General features: G+C 51.1%; 1 long non-coding RNA gene across 1 annotated transcript; it reads right to left on the bottom strand.

Annotated features, from left to right (window-relative positions):
• Window positions 1-3,666: 3,666 nt before the first annotated feature.
• On the bottom strand, window positions 3,667-17,182 carry LOC149428329 (uncharacterized). Its single transcript, XR_016310773.1, has 6 exons — window positions 16,175-17,182; window positions 12,772-12,814; window positions 12,138-12,170; window positions 10,650-10,724; window positions 6,882-6,925; window positions 3,667-4,509 (listed from the first exon to the last, which is right to left on the bottom strand). It is a non-coding gene; the product is annotated as an uncharacterized LOC149428329 (long non-coding RNA).
• Window positions 17,183-21,065: the final 3,883 nt, after the last annotated feature.

Here is a 21,065-nt window from a genome sequence, read left to right as displayed (position 1 = left end):
TGCTGTGAATCAATCTTAGGTCCCTGGGCAAGTTCAGTGTAACTACCAGATATCTCCAATGTGACACAAATGTTGTGCTATGTTGCCAATTCACATGTATGATGGTTCTATGTATCCCAATACAAAGGATTGCAATACTAATACAGGCGTACCTCGGTTTACCAATGCCTCAGGGAACGTCATATTTGGGGTACAAATGCCAAACCATTTCAGTTAATTGGTCTGTTTACAAATGTTTGAATAATTTGGTATGGGCATGTGGCCTGGTATGGTTCAGGAGGGGGGGAGGCGCTCGCTTGTCCCCCCCCCCCTTTCCTGACCTGCTGGGCTGCATGCTCAGATTTTGCTGTTTTTTATTTAATTTCAGCGTGGAGTTACCCCTTAACATCCATACGAGACCCGAAGGGCTTAGTATGGATGGGAGGGGGGACCCCACGCCGAGTTTTTTACAAATTGTTTATAATTCCCTGCAATACTTTTACATCAACTGTCAGTGGGGAACTCCGCCGACAGCTGAAACATGAGCGCTGCATTGGTTTTCGCTACTAAAATGCTGCATGAGTTGATAACATAACTCATGCGGGATTGTAGGAGCGACAGCCATGTGTTAATGTTTCAACTGTCAGCGGGGTTCCCCACTGACAGCTGAATGTAAAAAAAAAAAAAAAAAGCGTGGGGTCCCCCCTCCCATCCATACCAAGCCCTTCGGATCTGGTATGGATATTAAGGGGGAACTCCACGCTGAAATAAAAAAAAACAGCTTGGGGATCCCCCCAAAATCCATACCAGACCCTTATCCGAGCATGCAGCCCGGCAGGTCAGGAAAGGGGGGGGGACGAGCGAGCGCCCCCCCTCCTGAACTATACCAGGCCACCTGCCCTCAACATGGGGGGGTGCTTTGGGGAAGGGGGGCTCCCCCCCAAAGCACCTTGTCCCCATGTTAATGGGGACAAGGGCCTCTTCCGTTATTGGGATAATTGGTCAGCCATTTTTTGGGATTTTAGCATATTTTGTTTACCAGTAAAGTTGAAAATTTTTTGTTCCAAATTTACTGATAAAAAAAATGTGCCAAAATCCCGAAAAACAGCTGACCAATTAACCCACTAACGGCCCGAAAATCGTTCGATTTTCTTTTCGGCAGAAAAATCGGCCGATTTTAGACCCATCTATGGCCTGCTTTACATGGGTCTAAAATCGTCCGCAAAAAAAATCGGCTGATTTTCAGCCCGTTAGTGGGTTAATTGGTCAGCCATTTTTGGGGATTTTGCAACTTTTTTTAATTGGTAAATTTGGATAAAAATTGGCCGATTTTGCAGATCGGCCGATTTTAGCTGCAATGATCGGCAAATTGGCTGATCTTTTAACAGATAAATAATCTGCACATGAGCCATGACCTGCAAGAAAAAGAATAAAAAAAAGAATAAGAAAAAGAAAAATGCAGGCCTTAGATGGGGCGAAAACTGACCGTTTTAAAAAAAAAAAATCGGTTGTTCAATGGGCCGACGTTACCACCAATGGCAAAAAAATTGTTCGATTTTCGCCCCATCTACGGCCTGCAAATATAATAGCGAAGTAATTACTTCTGTCCCTGCAGAGAGCTGCGCTATTATATTTGACATTAAAAAGTATAAAGGTTGCAACATTGTATCTATTTGTATCCGAATAAAAACATCTATATCCGGAATGGATACAAATGGATACAATGTTGCAGTCTCTATACTTTTTAATGTCAAATATAATAGCGGAGCTCTCTGCAGGGACAGAAGGAATGTTTCAGCTGTCATCGGGGTTTCCCACTGACAGCTGAATTTTAAATTATTTCCGTGAATTAAATAAATAATAAAAAAAACAGCGTGGGGTCCCCCCCTCTCATCCTTACCAAGCCCTTCAGGTCTGGTATGGGTATTAAGGGGGAACTCCACGCTGAAATTTAAAAAAAAAACAGCGTGGGTCCCCCTCAATATCCATACCAGACCCTTATCCGAGCATGCAGCCCGGCAGGTCAGGAAAGGGGGGGGACGAGCGAGCGCCCCCCCCCCCTCCTGAACCATACCAGGCCACATGCCCTCAACATGGGGGGGTGCTTTGAGGCAGGGGGGGCTCCCCCCCCCAAAGCACCTTGTCCCCATGTTGATGAGGACAAGGGCCTCTTCCCCACAACCCTGGCCGGTGGTTGTGGGGGTCTGCGGGCGGGGGGCTTATCAGAATCTGGAAGCCCCCTTTAACAAGGGGGCCCCCAGATCCCGCCCCCCCCCTACGTGAACGAGTCTGCGGTACATGGTCCCGCAGACTCCTTCACAAAAAAACTAAGTGTGGTGTAAAAAAAACACAGTACAGGGTCTTTGACAAGTCCTTTATTAAAACAATGTCCCCCGAAGTAGATCCAACGTCAATCACGGCGGCGGCGGCAGGGACCCGAAAAAAGAAAAAAAAAAGGTTCCGCTCCCGTCGGAGGCTCCCAGCCTTGTGAAGAAGAGGCTAGCTGACAGTTCTTATATAGGTATGGGGCGGGGCCAGCCGGGCACATCATCCCCGCCCCTTACCTATTTGAGAAATGTCACCCTGTCTCTCCGCTGAGGCTAACTAGCTGAATGCAGGAGACAGTCTGACATTTCTTATATAGCTATGGGGCGGGGCCAGCCGGGAACAGCAAGCATGTGACATGGGGCGGGTCACTCGGATGATGTCCCCGGCTGGCCCCGCCCCATAGCTATATAAGAAATGTCAGACTGTCTCCTGCATTCAGCTAGTTAGCCTCAACGGAGAGACAGGGTGACATTTCTCAAATAGGTAAGGGGCGGGGATGATGTGCCCGGCTGGCCCCGCCCCATACCTATATAAGAACTGTCAGCTAGCCTCTTCTTCACATGGCTGGAAGCCTCCGACGGGAGCGGAACCTTTTTTTTTTTTTCTTTTTTCGGGTCCCTGCCGCCGCCGCCGTGATTGACGTTGGATCTACTTCGGGGGACATTGTTTTAATAAAGGACTTGTCAAAGACCCTGTACTGTGTTTTTTTTACACCACACTTTTTTTTTTTGTGAAGGAGTCTGCGGGAGCATCTACCGCAGACTCGTTCACGTAGGGGGGGGGCCGGGATCTGGGGGCCCCCTTGTTAAAGGGGGCTTCCAGATTCTGATAAGCCCCCCGCCCGCAGACCCCCACAACCACCGGCCAGGGTTGTGGGGAAGAGGCCCTTGTCCTCATCAACATGGGGACAAGGTGCATTGGGGGGGGGAGCCCCCCTGCCTCAAAGCACCCCCCCATGTTGAGGGCATGTGGCCTGGTATGGTTCAGGAGGGGGGGGGGGCGCTAGCTCGTCCCCCCCCTTTCCTGACCTGCCGGGCTGCATGCTCGGATAAGGGTCTGGTATGGATATTGAGGGGGACCCACGCTGTTTTTTTTTTTAAATTTCAGCGTGGAGTTCCCCCTTAATATCCATACCAGACCTGAAGGGCTTGGTATGGATGAGAGGGGGGACCCACGCTGTTTTTTTTTTTTTTTTTTTTATTGTGGACCTTTATTTTTACATTCAGCTGTCAAAATAAATATTATCTAGACCTTTGAAATAAGTAAAATCATTACAGAAATAATTATAAAGGATAAGAAACAAAAATAGAATCACTAGAACTAAGGAAATCTAGTTAGATTACATGAAGATATGCCGAGTGCTGTTTATTAAACACAATAGACGCCAGCGAGTACCGGCTGTCAGAGGAATCCACAATCAGATTCACTATTAGTCAGTGGCTAAAAAGCAAACGCCCATGGCAGAAGTCTAAAAGGTGTTCTGCACATGCTCAGTTGTATCTGCCAAAGACACTGCACGGGCTTCTAGATTTTTACTGTGTCGATTTCCTTGAAAAAAACGATTTTTAACACATTTTTAATTTTTTCGGAAATAGCAGATATTGTTTAAAGTGAAGTCCTGATATTTGGCAAAGCAAATTTCTAAGTGAACATGTCTCTGCAGTGATTTTTCATGGTTTTAGACTTGCTTCTTAGCAAGTCTGTTTTGTGAGTCTGATTTCGGGCGTGTGTCTTTTTGTGAATTAGATTGGGCATCTGCTTATGGGCTCTGCTCAATAGTGAATTAGGTTGCAGGGTAAAAAATGACAGACGCCCATGAAAATTGGGCTTAAGCCCATAAATATGCGCCCACGCCCAATAGTGAATCAGGGCCCTGGTGTCTATGGAATGCTCACACAGAGGCACCATTCCCGTTTACCTTCAGGTCTCTGGTGGAAGCATGAAAATGCGGAATATTTCCCAGCGGAAGACAAGGAGTCCTCTAGAGCCCATAAAACCAACACAGAACACGATAGCAGAAACGTATTTCCCTTGAACTTCTTAAATCTGCGCGTCCGCATTCGACTCAGCCAAACAGATCTATCCATTGAGCGTTGTTGGGGCGACACCAGGAGGAATACGAAGACAAGTCTACAGCACGTTCAGTGGTGCCTTCATGTCTTGGCTATGTCTGTCCTAACAAGCCTGTCCTTACACCGCTGCCTGAAAAGTGGAAAAAAAAAAAAGTGATAGGGTGAGATAAGAGGGGCACTCCACCTAAAACTGCGAGGTTGTCCTCAGGATATTATATATTTCTCTTTCATATATATCCAAAATGGTCAAACATCTTCGGTCACCTGACCATCACATCTATGCAAGCTTGCTGGAGATCCCATTTCAAAACCATGACTATTAATATGGATCCCCACCAATGGAGTTCTCCACCATTAATATGGAGTCCTCCCAAATGGACATTAATACCGAGTATTAAATGCTGAATATTGCACCCACCATGGCCACTAATATGGGGCCTCTTCATGGACATTAATAGAGAATTGTCCCCCATTCCTTCCCATGGCTATTATTATGGAGCCCCTAATGAAATTTAATTTGGCGTAGCCTTCCCCATGGGCCATTGATATGGAGTTGCACCCTGTGGTCATGAATGTGGAGCCCCCCAATAGCCATTAATATGATAATATGGAGGCCTTCCTTATGGACATTAATATGGGAGTTGTGACCCCCCTTTCCTGTAGCCATTAACATGCTCTCCAACAGTTATTAATATGGAGTCCTTCCTCATGGACTATAATATGGGAGTTGTGACCCCCCCTTTCCTCTGGCCATTAATATGGAGCCTGCTCATGGACATTAATATGGCATTGTGACCCTCCTTTTCCATGGCTATTAACATGGAATTGCTCTCCCCATTGGGTCATTGATATGGAGATGCACCCAATGGACATTAATATGGAGTTGTGACCCCCCTTTCCCATGGCCATTAATATGGAGCCCCCCAGTGGACATTAATATGGGAGTTGTGATGCCCCCTTTTCTGTGGCCATTAATATGTAGACTCCCCATGGACATTAAATATGGCATTGTGATCCTCCTTTCCCGTGGCCATTAATATGGAGTTGCCCTCCCCATGGGCCAGTAATATGAAGTTGCACCCAATGAACATTAATTTGGAGTTGTGACTCCCCTTTCCCATAGCCATTAATATGGAGCCACCAATGGACAATAATATGGAGTTGTGACCCCCCCCCCCCTTTCCTGTAGCCATTAACATGGGGCTCCCCAATGGACATTAATATGGTGGCCTTCCTCCTGGACTATAATATGGGGTTGTGACCCTCCTTTCCCATGGCCAATAATATGGAGTTGCCCTCCCCATTGGGTCATTGATATGGAGTTGCACCCAATGGTCATTAATATGGAGTTGTGACCTCCCCTTTTCCATGACCATTAATATGGAGCCCCCCAATGGACATTAATATGGGAGTTGTGATACCCCGTTTCCTGTGGCCATTAATATGGAGCTGCCCTCCCCATGGGCTATTAATACAAAGATGCACCCAATGAACATTAATATGGAGCTGTGACTCCCCTTTCCTGTGGCCATTATTATGGAGCCCCCAATGGACATTAATATGGAGGCCTTCCTCATAGTTATTAATATGGGAGTTGTGACCACTCCCCTTTCCTGTGGCCATTAATTTGAAGCCCCCCTCCCCATGGACATTAATGTGGAGTTGTGACCCTCCGTTCCCATGGCCATTAATATGGAGTTGCCCTCCTCATGGGCCAATAATTTTGAGTCCCCCCCCCCCATGGCTACTAATATTGCCCCCCTTCTCATAGCCAATATTATAGCATCTTTAATACAGAGTTGCCCTCCCCATTGATCATTTTTATGCAGCCCCCAAGTAGACCTTATTATGGGGCCCTCCTCATGGACATCAATATGGAATCCCCACCCACCCTTTCTTCCGATGGACATTTTTTTGGAGCCCCTCATAGACATTAATATGGAGTTGTCACCTTCCCCCATTATGGTCATTAATAAAGGGTTTGGCCGCCCCCCCGCCCCTCCCCCTATGGACCTGAATATGGAGTGTGCATCCTACAGTCTACAGGGAAGGCTTTCCACAAGATATTGGAGGGTTTCTGTGGGAATTTGTGCCCTTTTGTGAGGTCAGGTACTGATGTTGGATGAGAAGACCTGGATCACCATTGGTGTTCCAATTCATCCTAAAGATGTTCAGTAGGGTTGAGGTCAGGGCTCTGTGCTGGACACTCCAGTGGTTCCTCCACCCCAAACTGGTCAAACCATGTCTTTATGGAGCTGGCTTTGTACACCGGGACACAGTCATGGTGAACAGAAAAGGTTCTTCACCCAACTGTTACCACATGGTTGGAGGAGCCCAATTGTCTACAATGTCATATCAACAGAACCCTTCACTGGACACACCTCAACTCCATCCTTTGGAGGGGGGGAGGTCACATTATTTGGACCATATGGGTAGTTGTGATCGTAAATCAAACCAATCTGAATAGTCAGTGACAGCAAAGAAGAATGAAGCACAATCTACCTTGACTATTGCGCTTTTCTTCCTCTTGCAAATGTCGAAATGAGCTGCAAAGAAGGAGAAAACATGTCAGTGTATAATCCTTGTAGGAGGAAATCGGTTGGCACTTTGTCATGTTATCAGGATGACACGATGCTTTGATCATACGCCCGTTACATTGTACCGTGCCACTGACACCATACAGATCCATGCGTTCCGTCAGTCAGCATTCAATCTCCTTTCTCTGCCATTCATAAAAGGTATTTTAGTAACAGAACGGAGCTAAACCAAAAATCACTACACAATGGACCAGGGGTGGACTGACAACTCATGGGGCCCCCGGGCAATAGGGGATCATGGGGCCTTGGTGTCCTCACCCACACACGAAAAAGCCTATGACAAAACAAATGAAAGGTACCAGGGGCATCTCATGGGGCCCCCTACTGACCCTGGGCCCTCGGGCAGCGCCCGAGTGCTCGAATGGTCAGTCTGCCCCTGCAATGGACTACAACCAGGGCTGCTGTTAGAAACCATGAGGCCCCATACAGCTGACAGGGCCCCCTCCAAAAAACAAAACAAAAAAAAAAAACAGTTTTCGGTGCTCCAGTTATGAATGAACACAGTGAGTGATTGGTACCGATCACTCATTGTGTTCATTCAGGAAAGAAAGGGCTGTTAAATGTGACATATTTACCGGACCCTTCCCCCACTCTCCATCCTGAAGGATCCTATTGTGTGCTTGTAGCTGCTGGTGAGAAGGAGAGGAGGGAAGCCGGCACTGTGGGGGCCCAGACAGCTGAGTGAATCAGATGTGCACAGGGAAGGTGTTCGGCATGGTGGACGTGGGGGGGGGGGGGGGGGGAGTTACTGGAACCTGGAGTGGAGAAGAATACAGCTTTCAGCTGCTGCAGAGAAAGCCATACAGGGGATCAGTTCCAGTAATTGCCCCCCTACTGTGCCGAACACCCTCCCTGTCCGCACCCAATTCACCCAGCTACCTGGGTCCCCCTGCTGGCCTGGGCCCCGTACAAGAGAACGGGTCAGGATCCTACTGTGTGCAGGTGGGAAGAAGAGGAGGGAAGCTGGCAGCACTGTGGGGGTGGGGGCACACAAGTTTGGCGTGGGCAGAAGGGGGAAACATATGATGCACAGGGAGGGTGATGGGTGCAGCGGGGGGGGGGGGGCAATTACTGGAACCGATCCCCTGTATGACCATCTCTGCAGCAGCTGGGAGGGAGAAGACAAGAATCCAGCTTTCAGCTGCTGCAGGAAGAGCCATACAGGGGATCGTTTCCAGTATTTCTGTGTTGTGCCGATCACTCTCCCTGCCCATATCCAATTCACCCAGCTGCCTGGGCCCCCCTGATGGCCTGGGCCCCGTACAGGAGGACTGGTGGTACCCCTTTATCCACAGCCCTGACTACAACACCAGACTACAGAGCAGCAAGGAGGTTCAGCTCACTAAAATTCAGGAAATACCACATTATGGCCACTAGATGGTGCAGAGGAGCCAACATATTTTCTAGGATGGTCAGCGCCACCTAATGGCCATAATGTGGTATTTTCAGCATTCACACATTTGATCTGCAAAGAACACGTTTCTCCCATTTGTACAGAACACATTTATCTGCAGTTTAAAAAATGCACCCCTTTCAATAAAACATGTTTGCACTAAAGAAACCCAAACATTTCACTCCCATAAGGGAGGGTTCTCTAGGTGCAGAAAATACCCCCCCCCCTTCTGAGCCACCTATTTTCTCCGCCCCCTACCCACCTCTAAGCATCTTCCCTTAGTTCCACTCCCTACCCACCTCCCAGTGACCAAGTATCATGTGGTAGTGCTAGGTCATTTGTATGGAATTTGAACACAAGAAAAGCAGTAAAATAAGTTCCCCAGCAACAGTACACCCCCCACAACAACAACAATAGACCCCTCCCTCAACAGTAGACCACTCCAGCAACAATAGACCTCCATCTGGAACAAAATATCCCTCAACAACAATAGATCCTGCCCGGCAACAATACATTCTTTCCTCAACAGCAGATCCCTTCCAAAGACAATAGACCCCCAACAATTCATCCCCCAACAACAATAGATCTTCCCCAGCGATCATACACCCTTTCCTCTGCAGCAGTTCCCTTCCAAAGACAATAGACCCCCAACAATTCATCCCCCAACAACAATAGATCTTCCCCAGCGATCATACACCCTTTCCTCTGCAGCAGTTCCCTTCCAAAGACAATAGACCCCCAACAATATATCCCCCAACAACAAAAGATCTTTCCTGGCAACAATACACCCTCTCCTCAACAGCAGATCTCTCCCAAAGACAATAGACCCCCCCATCAAAATATCCCCCAACAACAATAGATCCTCCACAGCAACAATAAACCCTCTCCTCAACAGCAGATCCCTTCCAAAGACAATACAGCCCCCCAACAAAATATCCCCAACAATAGATTCTCCCCAGCAACAATACATCCTTTTCCTCACAGCGGTTCCCAAAGACAATAGACCCCCCCCAACAAAATATCCCCAAACAACAAAAGATCTTGCCTAACAACAATACACCCTTTCCTCAACAGCAGTTCCCTCCCAAAGACAATAGACCCCCCCAACAAAGTATCCTCCAATAACAATAGATCCTCCCCAGCACCAATAGACCCATTTGCCAACAGTAGATCCCCCCTGCATCAAAACATCCCCCCAACAATAGATCCCCCAGAGACAATAGATATCCCAGCAGCCAGCAACAATAGAACCTCCAGCACACCCAGCACCCTTTGCTATTACATATATTCAGTGTTGGAGGTGCCAGAAATGCATTCCCCTGTGTTCCCACCAAAGAAAACTCCCTGATTATTACCAATAGATGGCGCTGACAATCATAACAGGAGAGCTCCACAGCGCCATCTAGCATAATGAATTCACACATTCAACTTGCAACGAACATAGCTGGAGAACATTCGATTTTTTTCCCCACATCTGTACAGAACGAATTTATATGCAGTTTCAATGGACAGACGGCTCAAAGTGAATGGAAAACCTAATAAACTCCTCTTTCTTGTTTCCTTTTCTTCTGTCAAGTATACAAATAAAGGATACAATCTAAGGACTGGTAGAGGGCAATACAGGGCCGTGGTTAAGGGGGTACCACCAATGCTCATGTATGGGGTCCAGGCCAGCAGGGGGACCCAGGTAGATGGGTGAATTGGGTGTGGACAGGGAGGGTGTTCAGCACGGTGAGGGGGCAATTATTGGAATTGATCCCCTGTATGGCTCTCTCTGCAGCATCTGAAAGTTGTATTCGTCTCCACTCCTGGTTCCAGCAATTTCCCTTCCCCCTTACGCCCACCATGCCGATCACCTTCCCTGTGCACACCCAGCTGTCTGGGCCCCCACAGTGCCGGCTTTCCTCCTCTTTTTCCTACCGGCAGCTACATGCACACAATAAGAACCTTCAGGATGGAGAGTGGGGGAAGGGTCCGATAATTATATCACATTAACCAGCCACTTTCTTTTCTGAATGAACACAATGAGCGGTTGGTACTGATCACTCACTGTGTTCATTCATAACTGAAGCATGGTAAAGTGTGGCTTTCTTTTTTTTTTTTGAAGGGACCCTTTCAGGTTGGCTGTATGAGGTGTGGCTGGGTTTCTATCAGCAGCCCTGGGGCAATACATTACATTTTTTTCTTGGTTCTTGATTTTTTTTTTTACATTTTTTGTACATTATATTTTGTTCTTGATCCACTTTAATTCCTTTGGATAAAAAATAAATAAATACTTACTCAGCAGAACTATGATTCCTATAGTCAGCATCCCCCCAGCAAACATTAAACCTCCCATGCGGAGAGCATTGTAATCTGGAGGAGAGAAAAAACACAGATTATCCTGATGACACATTGTACCTTTATAGGTATATAGTTACATAGTTAGTCTGGCTGAAAAAAAAAGACAAATGTCCATCCAGTTCAACTATAGAAAAAACAAAACAAAAAAAACATTATATCATGATGCTGTATTATTTTTTTATAGCATAATTAAATATGGAATGATGACCATGTATTGTTTTCAGGCTTCCCTTATGTATATGCTAATGAACTTGTTGGACTGGTTCATGGAGCTCAGGACACAGGGATATATCCAGGGAAGAATTTCTTTTTTTTTTTTTTGCATGAAATTTTAAATTTACATAGGAGCATATAAAATAATCTGTTGTGTCGGATTTTATACAGAAACTGTAGCTGCTGACTTTAAAAAAAAAAAAAAAAACAGCCACTCACCTGTCCTTCGATCTCGCAGTGTCCTCCATGCAGCTCTTTTCACCAGTTGTCCATTGTTCCTGGCGCAGGCATCTTCAGCTTGGGCACAGCTTGCGGCTTCACAGTCCGGTGCCTACTGCGCATGCGTGGGTAGTAGCGCGCTTTGCGAATGGTCCCGTAGTCTTCTGGGACCCGTCAAGTGTCCCAGAAGACTATGGGGATGGAAGGGGGGGGGTGGACAACATCCGTTCCGATCACCTAGGCCACGGGTGTCAAACTGTCGGCCCTCCAGCTGTTGCCAAACTACAAGTCCCATGAGGCATTGCAAGATTGACAGTTACAAGCGTGACTCCCAATGGCAAAGGCATGATGGGACTTGTAGTTTCCCAACAGCTGGAGGGCCGCCAGTTTGACACCCCTGGCCTAGGCGACAGGTACCGGCTCCCCAAAGGTGCCAATCTTTAAAGCGGAACCTCCCCTTTTGGGTGGAGCTCCACTTTAACCTGTTCTTGCACACACATACGCGACCTCGTGGAAGTGGACCTTTTTCATGAGGGCTGCATATATGGGTTGAATGGGGAAAAAAAATCTAAAACATTCCCCAATCCATGTTATACAGCGCTAATGGATGGATCGGCAGGGCGGGCTATACCCAGGCAGCGGCTGCATCCAATTGGATACAGCTGCTGTTTGACAGTTTTTCCACCCGATTCCACTGATCTTTCCATTGAACGATGTTGGATGGGAGGGAAGGGGCCAACAGGACCACCCGCAGAGGCAGGGGCGGACTGACCATTTGGAAACTCGGGCACTGCCCGAGGGCCCGGGGTCAGTAGGGGGCCCCATGAGATGCCCCTGGTACCTTCTTCATAGGCTTTTTTGAGTTTGGGCAAGGACACAGGGGCCCCGTGATCCCCCTATTGCCCGGGGGCCCCATGAGTTGTCAGTCTGCCCCTGCGCAGAGGGAATATTAGCCGGTTCATCAGTACACGGCCAGCTTAATACGTCACTCACCATAATGAAATGGATCATTTTCTGCATCGCATCCTGTGAGGGGAAGCAGACAGAAGGGAGTGTTAAAATAAAAAGAAAGAAAAACAATTCTAACAAAAATAAATAAAATCTAATAAAAATCATAGAGCTGTGAGAGGCTGGGCTGGAGGCAGCGGAGAAGAGTCCTGTGCCATTGTCATGGAAGGACCGGAAAGGACATATTTTGGGGATGAGGAACACCAAAGAAGAAACTGAGAGACAAATCCTCAAATGTTCCCAAAGTTGGGGTCTAAAGATCAGCGCATTGTTCAGCGCTGATCTAATCTCGAAGTCCACCATTAAACACATCACCTCCCTTCTCATGCAATAAAGCAACCATTACAATGGAGTCCATGGGAACATAAAAATGATAGAAGAGCCCTGAGATACGCTCAGACTTGATTGGATGTTGTCAAGAAAACGTAAATTAAAAAAAAAAACAAAAAACAAAGAAACAAAAAAAAAAAAACAGCATGTAACAGATATAAGGACTGCCTATGCACAGCAGTGAGAGGTGTCACTAGGGGGTAATATCACTAGGGGGCGCTGGCGAGCACTGGGGCCGGTTGACGCCCTCTATCCCAACTCTGCAGAACTGGAAATCCATTCTACTCACCTGTTATAATCACACCAAGAATCAGAAGACTGCAATGAAAAATCTAAGAAAGGGGACAAACAAAGGCGGGTATGTCTTACATACAACATAAAGGAAGAGAGTTCTCAGCTGCAAAGCAATTCAATGTAAGTCGGGAGCAGCCAGGAGGGGTCAGGAGACAGATTTACTAGAGAAAAGAGAAGCGCGGGAGGAGGGGGGAGAGTGTGGGTGTTCAGGTGGTAGGAACAGGGGGGAGCATGCGAGAGAGAGAGAAAGAGAGGGGGGGAGAGCGCGAGAGAGAAAGAGAGAGGGGGGAGCAAGAGAGAGAAAGAGAGAGGGGGGGAGCGCGAGAGAAAGGGGGAGAGAGCGAGAGAGAGAGGGGGGAGAGAGCGCGAGAGAGAGGGGGAGAGAGCGCGAGAGAGAGAGCAAGAGAGGGAGAAGGGGGAAACAGAGAGAGAAGGGGAGAGAGCGCGAGAGAGAGGGGGGAGAGAGCGCGAGAGAGGGGGAGAGAGCGCGAGAGAGGGGGAGAGAGCGCGAGAGAGGGGGGAGAGAGCGCGAGAGAGGGGAGAGAGCGCGAGAGAGGGGGAGAGAGCGCGAGAGAGGGGGAGAGAGCGCGAGAGAGGGGGGAGAGAGCGCGAGAGAGGGGGAGAGAGCGCGAGAGAGGGGGGGAGAGAGCGCGAGAGAGGGGGGAGAGAGCGCGAGAGAGGGGGGAGAGAGCGCGAGAGAGGGGGGAGAGAGCGCGAGAGAGGGGGAGAGAGCGCGAGAGAGGGGGGGGAAAGAGAGAGAGAGGGGGAGAGAGAGCGAGAGAGAGAAGGGGAGAGAGAGCGCGAGAGAGAAGGGGGAGAGAGAGCGCGAGAGAGAAGGGGGAGAGAGCGTGAGAGAGAAGGGGGAGAGAGCGCGAGAGAGAAGGGGGAGAGAGCGAGAGAGAGAGGGGGAGAGCGAGAGAGAGAGGCAGAGAGAAAGAGGGGGGAGCAAGAGAGAGGGAGAGAGGGGGGGAGCGCAAGAGAGGGAGGGGAGAGAGCGAGAGAGAGGGGGAGAGAGCGCGAGAGGAAAGAGAGCGCGAGAGGAAAGAGAGCGCGAGAGGAAAGAGAGCGCGAGAGGAAAGAGAGCGCGAGAGGGGAGAGAGCGCGAGAGGGGAGAGAGCGCGAGAGGGGAGAGAGCGCGAGAGGGGAGAGAGCGCGAGAGGGGAGAGAGCGCGAGAGGGGAGAGAGCGCGAGAGGGGAGAGAGCGCGAGAGGGGAGAGAGCGCGAGAGGGGAGAGAGCGCGAGAGGGGAGAGAGCGTGAGAGGGGAGAGAGCGAGAGAGAGGGGGGAAGAGCGCGAGAGGGGGGAGAGCGAGAGAGAGGGGGGAAGAGAGAGAGGGGGGGAAGAGAGAGAGAGGGGGGAAGAGAGAGAGAGGGGGGAAGAGAGAGAGAGGGGGAAGAGAGAGAGAGGGGGGAAGAGAGAGAGAGGGGGGGAAGAGAGAGAGGGGGAGAGAGCGAGAGAGAGGGGAGAGAGCGAGAGAGGGGGGAGAGCGAGAGAGGGGAGAGAGCGAGAGAGAGGGGGGGAAGAGAGAGAGAGGGGGGAAGAGAGAGAGAGGGGGGAAGAGAGAGAGAGAGGGGGGAAGAGAGAGAGAGGGGGGAAGAGAGAGAGGGGGAGAGAGCGAGAGAGAGGGGAGAGAGCGAGAGAGGGGGGAGAGCGAGAGAGGGGGGAGAGCGAGAGAGGGGGGAGAGCGAGAGAGGGGGAGAGAGCGAGAGAGCGAGAGAGCGGGAGAGGGGGGAGAGAGCGAGAGAGGGGGGGGAGAGCGAGAGAGGGGGGAGAGAGCGAGAGAGGGGGGAAGAGAGCGAGAGAGAGAAGGGGGAGAGAGCAGAGAGAGAAGGGGGAGAGAGCGAGAGAGAGAAGGGGGAGAGAGCGAGAGAGAGAAGGGGGAGAGAGCGAGAGAGAGAAGGGGGAGAGAGCGCGAGAGAGAAGGGGGAGAGAGCGAGAGAGAGAGGGGGAGAGCGAGAGAGAGAGGCAGAGAGAAAGAGGGGGGAGCAAGAGAGAGGGAGAGAGGGGGGAGCGCAAGAGAGGGAGGGGAGAGAGCGAGAGAGAGGGGGAGAGAGCGCGAGAGAGGGGGAGAGAGCGCGAGAGGAAAGAGAGCGCGAGAGGGGAGAGAGCGCGAGAGGGGAGAGAGCGCGAGAGGGGAGAGAGCGCGAGAGGGGAGAGAGCGCGAGAGGGGGAGAGAGCGAGAGAGGGGGGAAGAGAGAGAGAGGGGGAAGAGAGAGAGAGGGGGGAAGAGAGAGAGAGGGGGGAAGAGAGAGAGAGGGGGGGAAGAGAGAGAGAGGGGGGAAGAGAGAGAGAGAGAGGGGGAAGAGAGAGAGAGAGGGGGGAAGAGAGAGAGGGGGAGAGAGCGAGAGAGAGGGGAGAGAGCGAGAGAGGGGGGAGAGCGAGAGAGGGGAGGAGAGCGAGAGAGAGGGGGGAAGAGAGAGAGAGGGGGGAAGAGAGAGAGAGGGGGGAAGAGAGAGAGGGGGAGAGAGCGAGAGAGAGGGGAGAGAGCGAGAGAGAGGGGGAGAGAGCGAGAGAGAGGGGAGAGAGCGAGAGAGGGGGGAGAGCGAGAGAGGGGGGAGAGCGAGAGAGGGGGAGAGAGCGAGAGAGGGGGAGAGAGCGAGAGAGAGGAGGAGAGAGCGGGAGAGGGGGGAGAGAGCGAGAGAGGGGGGAGAGAGCGAGAGAGGGGGGAGAGAGCGAGAGAGGGGGGAAGAGAGCGAGAGAGAGAAGGGGGAGAGAGCGAGAGAGAGAAGGGGGAGAGAGCGAGAGAGAGAAGGGGGAGAGAGCGAGAGAGAGAAGGGGGAGAGAGCGAGAGAGAGAAGAGGGAGAGAGCGAGAGAGAGAAGGGGGAGAGAGCGAGAGAGAGAAGGGGGAGAGAGCGAGAGAGAGGAGAGAAAGAGGGGGGAGCGAGAGAGAGGGAGAGAGAGAGGGGAGAGAGAGAGAGAGGGAGAGAGAGAGGGGAGAGCGAGAGAGAGGGAGAGAGAGAGGGGAGAGCGAGAGAGAGGGAGGCAGAGAGGGGAGAGCGAGAGAGAGGGAGGCAGAGAGAAAGAGGGGGGAAGAACGAGAGAGAGGAAGAGAGGGGGGAGAGAGAGGGGAGAGAGGAGGGGAGAGTGAAAGAGAGCGAGGAGGGAGAGGGGGAGAGAGAGCGCGCGAAGAGTGATAGAGAGGGAAGGGGGGAGGGGAGGAGAAGGAGAGAGAGAGAGCAAGAGAGAGGGGGGGAGAGAGGGGGGGAGAGAGAGGAAGGGAGAGAGAGAGAGAGGTGAGAGGGGGAGAAAGAAAGAGAGTGGTTAGCTGACACCCGGGACTGCAGGGGGATATACTGTACTGTAGACATAATGCTGAAAGTGGCAAAAAAGTGGCTGAAAGAAGAGCGAGAGATTGTATGGAAGAGCGAGAGATTGTACAGAATGTGGGAATCATCTACCTTGCAGAACATCGCGAGCTCTCAGGGCCACCATGCACAGATCACACCAGAAGCACCAACACCGCTCCAGCCTATGGCGGGGACACTCTTTATAGGTTTCTATGGACATTATTTACTGCAAACACAGTCAGGAGAAAACAAGACAAGGCGAGACAATAGAGGAATGTACAATACAGACCTGCGAGGGGATCAGACAGACAATGAGCTCTCAGTATACAGACTCCCACAACAGCCAGAGGGGACAGAAGATCTCCCGGATGATGCATAGTGACAAGCACAATGGTGGCTCTGAATTTCCAGGGATTATAGGCAGCCTGTTCTGTCCTGATCCCAGATATTGGAGGTCAATGTTACTTTCATCAAAGGGCCGGATCTAGCCTGCCTGATCTGGGGGTGCATTAAAAAATAAAAAATCAGGGGCATAATGTCTTTGTCCCCATCAGAATCTCCTCTTAACTTGTCTCCATCAGTGTACCCCCATACCTTTCATCTTCAGGCAGGTAGAGGGCAGGAGGCAAGGGTCTGCCCCATGGACTGTGTGTGGGGGAAGGGCTATTGGGAGATGTAGTTCTGGGGGCATGCAAACCTCACGGAAGGGATAATATGCTGGTGATAGCTCCGGGGGAGGGGGGGTCATTCTTGAATAGGCAAATTTATAATATACAGCAGTGGCCTCCAAACTGCAGCCCTTTGCTTGCCTTTATCCGGCCCTTGGAGCACCATTCCTCCCACTGACACCAAACGATGGGGCACCATTCCTCCCACTGACTTTAACAATAGGGCATAATTTCTACCACTGACACCAAAGATGGGGCATCATTCCCCCCCACTGACAACAAAGATGGGGCATCATTCCCCTCCACTGACACCAAAGAGGGGGCACCAATTCCCCCCCACTGACACCAAAGATGGGCACCATTCCTCCCACCGACATCAACAGTGGGGGACTATTCCTCCCACTGACACCAAGGATGGGGCACTATTCCTCCCACTGACACCAATGATGGGGCACTATTCCTCCCACTGATACCAATGATGGGGCACTATTCCTCCCACTGACACCAATGATGGGGCACTATTCCTCCCACTGATACCAACGATGGGGCACTATTCCTCCCACTGATACCAATGATGGGGCACTATTCCTCCCACTGACACCAATGATGGGGCACTATTCCTCCCACTGACACCAGTGATGGGGCACTATTCCTCCCACTGATACCAATGATGGGGCCCTATTCCTCCCACTGATACCAACGATGGGGGACTATCCCTCCCACTGACACCTCTAACGAACATGCGTCAGTTATGAATGAACACAGTGGGTGATGGGAATGGATCATGCATTGTGTTCATTCCGAAAAGGAAGTGGCTGGTAAATGTGACATACCCTTCCCCCCACTTTCCATCCTGAAGGAATCTATTGTGTGCTTGCAGCTGCTGGTGGGGAGGGGAGGAAAGAAGGGAATCCAGCAGCACTGCGGGGTGGGGGCACACAAGGGGGCCTTGGCATTGGGGAGAAACGTATGCTGCAGAGGGAGGGTGATGGGGGGGGGCAATTGCTGGAACTGATCCCCTGTATGGCTCTCTCTGCAGAAGCTGAAAGACCGCTTTCAGCTGCTGCAGAGAAAGCCATACAGGGGACTGGTTCCAGTAATTGCGCCCTTCCCCCTGCTCTGCCAATCACCCTCCCTACCCACATCTGATTCGCCCAGCTGCCTGGGCCCCCCCGCTGACCTGGCAACACTTTGCTGGAACTCTGTAGCAAGTCAAATATGTAAGAAGGAAAGTTGAAAGATTGCAACAGGGGCTGATCTGTGACAAACATTTGTGACCACAGCCAAGTACTGCACAGGCACCAGAATTTACATGAGCGCCATCTCCGGCCTGACATATATTAGTCCAGGAAATAGATGGTGACGCTCGCTGAACAAAGATGGTGCCGTCCTAGTATGGCTAACACACTGCAGAGAAGGTAACATATGGGGGTGTTCTTGTTCTGCAGCTTCAGTTTTCTGATGAGGAAAGTTGCGGGGTCTGCATCCCTTTAGAAGTATTTAACCCTTGGGGGGAGTTTATCACCAAAACTGAAATTCCTATTGCAGAGGATGCCTAAAATCTGTCCTGTATCCTAGTGCAGACTTCTGGGGGGGAAAAAAAAACTAGGTGAGCCAATCACACAAGCAGGAAATGTCATTTCTGGGGCGTTCCCTATTGGTAGAGCACACCTCCAAGTTTGCATTGAATTTTTCAGAGAATTTCAGTGGCTGCGGACTGAACACGAAATGTGCTGTGCGGCAATTGTACGCGCTGTATAGATTTTTATTCCAAGAAAGTGGAGTTACCCTTTAAGTGACACTGAACCCCAAACCAAAAATGTAATACAGGACTCAAAAAACTGAAAGGAACTCTTTGAAAACCCATCAGATCTCAATGGGGAGGAGCCTGCTGCTGGATCTCTATCCTGACATGGACGGGGGATGGGTGAGGAACGTAAGGACGCCCCATCGTTGGATGAAAATGATCGACCTACAGAGGACTGAATTCACAGACACCCCGAAAATCAAAGTGAAGAAATGATGCAGCAGGCGAGTCCATGTTGGTGAAATGTCATTGCAGCAACTCAGAATGGTCCTCAGTAGTCTGTGTGGCCCCCACGTGCTTGTATGCATGCCTGACAACGTCGGGGGGAGGGTCCTAATGAGACCACGGATGGTGTCCTGGGGGATTTCCTCCCAGATCTGGACCATCACTGAGCTCCTGGACAGTCTGAGGTGCAACCTGGCGGCATCGGATGGACCGAAACATGACATCCCAGAGGGGTTCTATTGGATTTAGGTCAGGAGAGCGTGGGGGCCATTCAATGGTATCAATTCCTTCATCCTCCAGGAACTGCCTGCATACTCTCCCCACATGAGGCCGGGCACTGTCTGCACCAGGAGGATCCCAGGACCCACTGCACCAGGAGGAACCCAGGACTCACTGCACCAGGAGGAACCCAGGACCCACGGCACCAGGAGGAACCCAGGACCCACGGCACCAGGAGGAACCCAGGACCCACGGCACCAGGAGGAACCCAGGACCCACGGCACCAGGAGGAACCCAGGACCCACGGCACCAGGAGGAACCCAGGACCCACGGCACCAGGAGGAACCCAGGACCCACTGCACCAGCGTAGGGTCTGACAATGGGTCCAAGGACTTCATCCCCATACCTAATAGCAGTCAGGGTGCCATTAACTAGCCTGTAGAGGTCTGTGTGTCCCTCCATGGAGATGCCTCCCTAGACCATCACTGACCCACCACCAGAACGGTCATGCTGAACCATGTTACAGGCAGCAGAACGTTCTCCACGACTTCTCCAGACCCTCATTCCTGCACCAGGAGGGACCCAGGACCCACCGCCCCAGGAGGAACCCAGGACACCCTGCCCCAGGAGGAACCCAGGACACCCTGCACCAGGAGGAACCCAGGACCCACCACGCCAGGAGGAACCCAGGACCCACTGCACCAGGAGGAACCCGGGACACACTGCACAAGGAGGAACCCAGGACCCACTGCACAAGGAGGAACCCAGGACCCAAGGCACCAGGAGGAACCCAGGACCCCCTGCACCAAGAAGAACCCAGGACCCACCGCCCCAGGAGGAACCCAGGACCCCCTGCACCAGGAGGAACCCAGGACCCACTGCACCAGGAGGAACCCAGGACCCACCAGTGTAGGGTCTGACAATGAGTCCAAGGATTTCATCCCCATACCTAATGGCAGTCAGGGTGCCATTGTCTAGCCTGTAGAGGTCTGTGCGTCCCTCCATGGAGATGCCTCCCCAGACCATCACTGACCCACCACCACAATGGTCATGCTGAACCATGTTACAGGCAGCAGAATGTTCTACACGGCTTCTCCAGACCCTTTCACGTCTGTCACATGTGCTCAGGGGGAACCTGCTCTCATCTGTGAAAAGCACAGGGCGCCAGTGGTGGACCTGCCAATTCTGGGGTTCAATGGCCAATGCCAATCCAGCTCTATGGAGCCGGGCAGTGAGCACAGGGCCCACTAGAGGACGTCGGGCCCTCAGGCCACCCTCATGAAGTCTGTTTCTGATTGTTTGGTCAGAGACATTCCCACCAGTGGCCTGCTGGAGGTCATTTTGTAGGGCTCTGACAGGGCTCATCCTGTTCCTCCTTCACAAAGGAGCAGATACCGGTCCTGCTGATGGGTTAAGGACCTTCTACGGCCCTGTCCAGCCCTCCTAGAGGAACTGCCTGTCTCCTGGAATCTCCTCCATGCTCTCGTCTCCTGGAATCTCCTCCCATGCTCTTGTCTCCCGGAATCTCCTCCATGCTCTTGAGACTGTGCTAGGAGACACAGCAAACCTTCTGGCAATGGCAGGTATTGATGTGCCATCCTGGAGGAGTTTGGACTGCCTGTGCAACCTCTGTAGGGTCCAGGTATGGTCTCATGCTACCAGTAGTGACACTGACCCGAGCCAAATGCAAAACCAGTGAAAAACGGTCAGAAACGACGAGGAGGGAAAAAATGTCACCTGTAAAACCATTCCTGTTTTGGGGGTCGTCTCATTGTTGCCCATCTAGTGTAGCTGTTGTTAATTTAATGAACACCAAAGCAGCTGAAACTGATTACCACCCCCCTCTGCTACTTACCCGACCAGATCCATATCCCGGGAGCTTCATCGACTTGATGCGACTCGGATTACAAAGTCTTCCTTTCATTTTTTTGAGCAGTGTGTATTGTAGCTTACCAATCATTAGACATGGCGGCTGCATTAGTTTTCTTTTAGGCTTTTTTTCTTCTGTTTTCACCTGGTGATCTGGCTAGTGACCCTCCTCCTGTATTAGAGCGCCCCCACATTGGATGAAGGGGCACAGGAG

This window comes from Staurois parvus, unplaced genomic scaffold (assembly GCF_062004578.1).
Source record: "Staurois parvus isolate SC_StPar_1 unplaced genomic scaffold, SC_StPar_1.0 ptg003304l, whole genome shotgun sequence".
NCBI lineage: Eukaryota > Metazoa > Chordata > Amphibia > Anura > Ranidae > Staurois > Staurois parvus.
The sequence above is the reverse complement of the archived record's forward strand: the minus strand, read 5'-3'. Positions and strand labels throughout refer to the sequence as shown.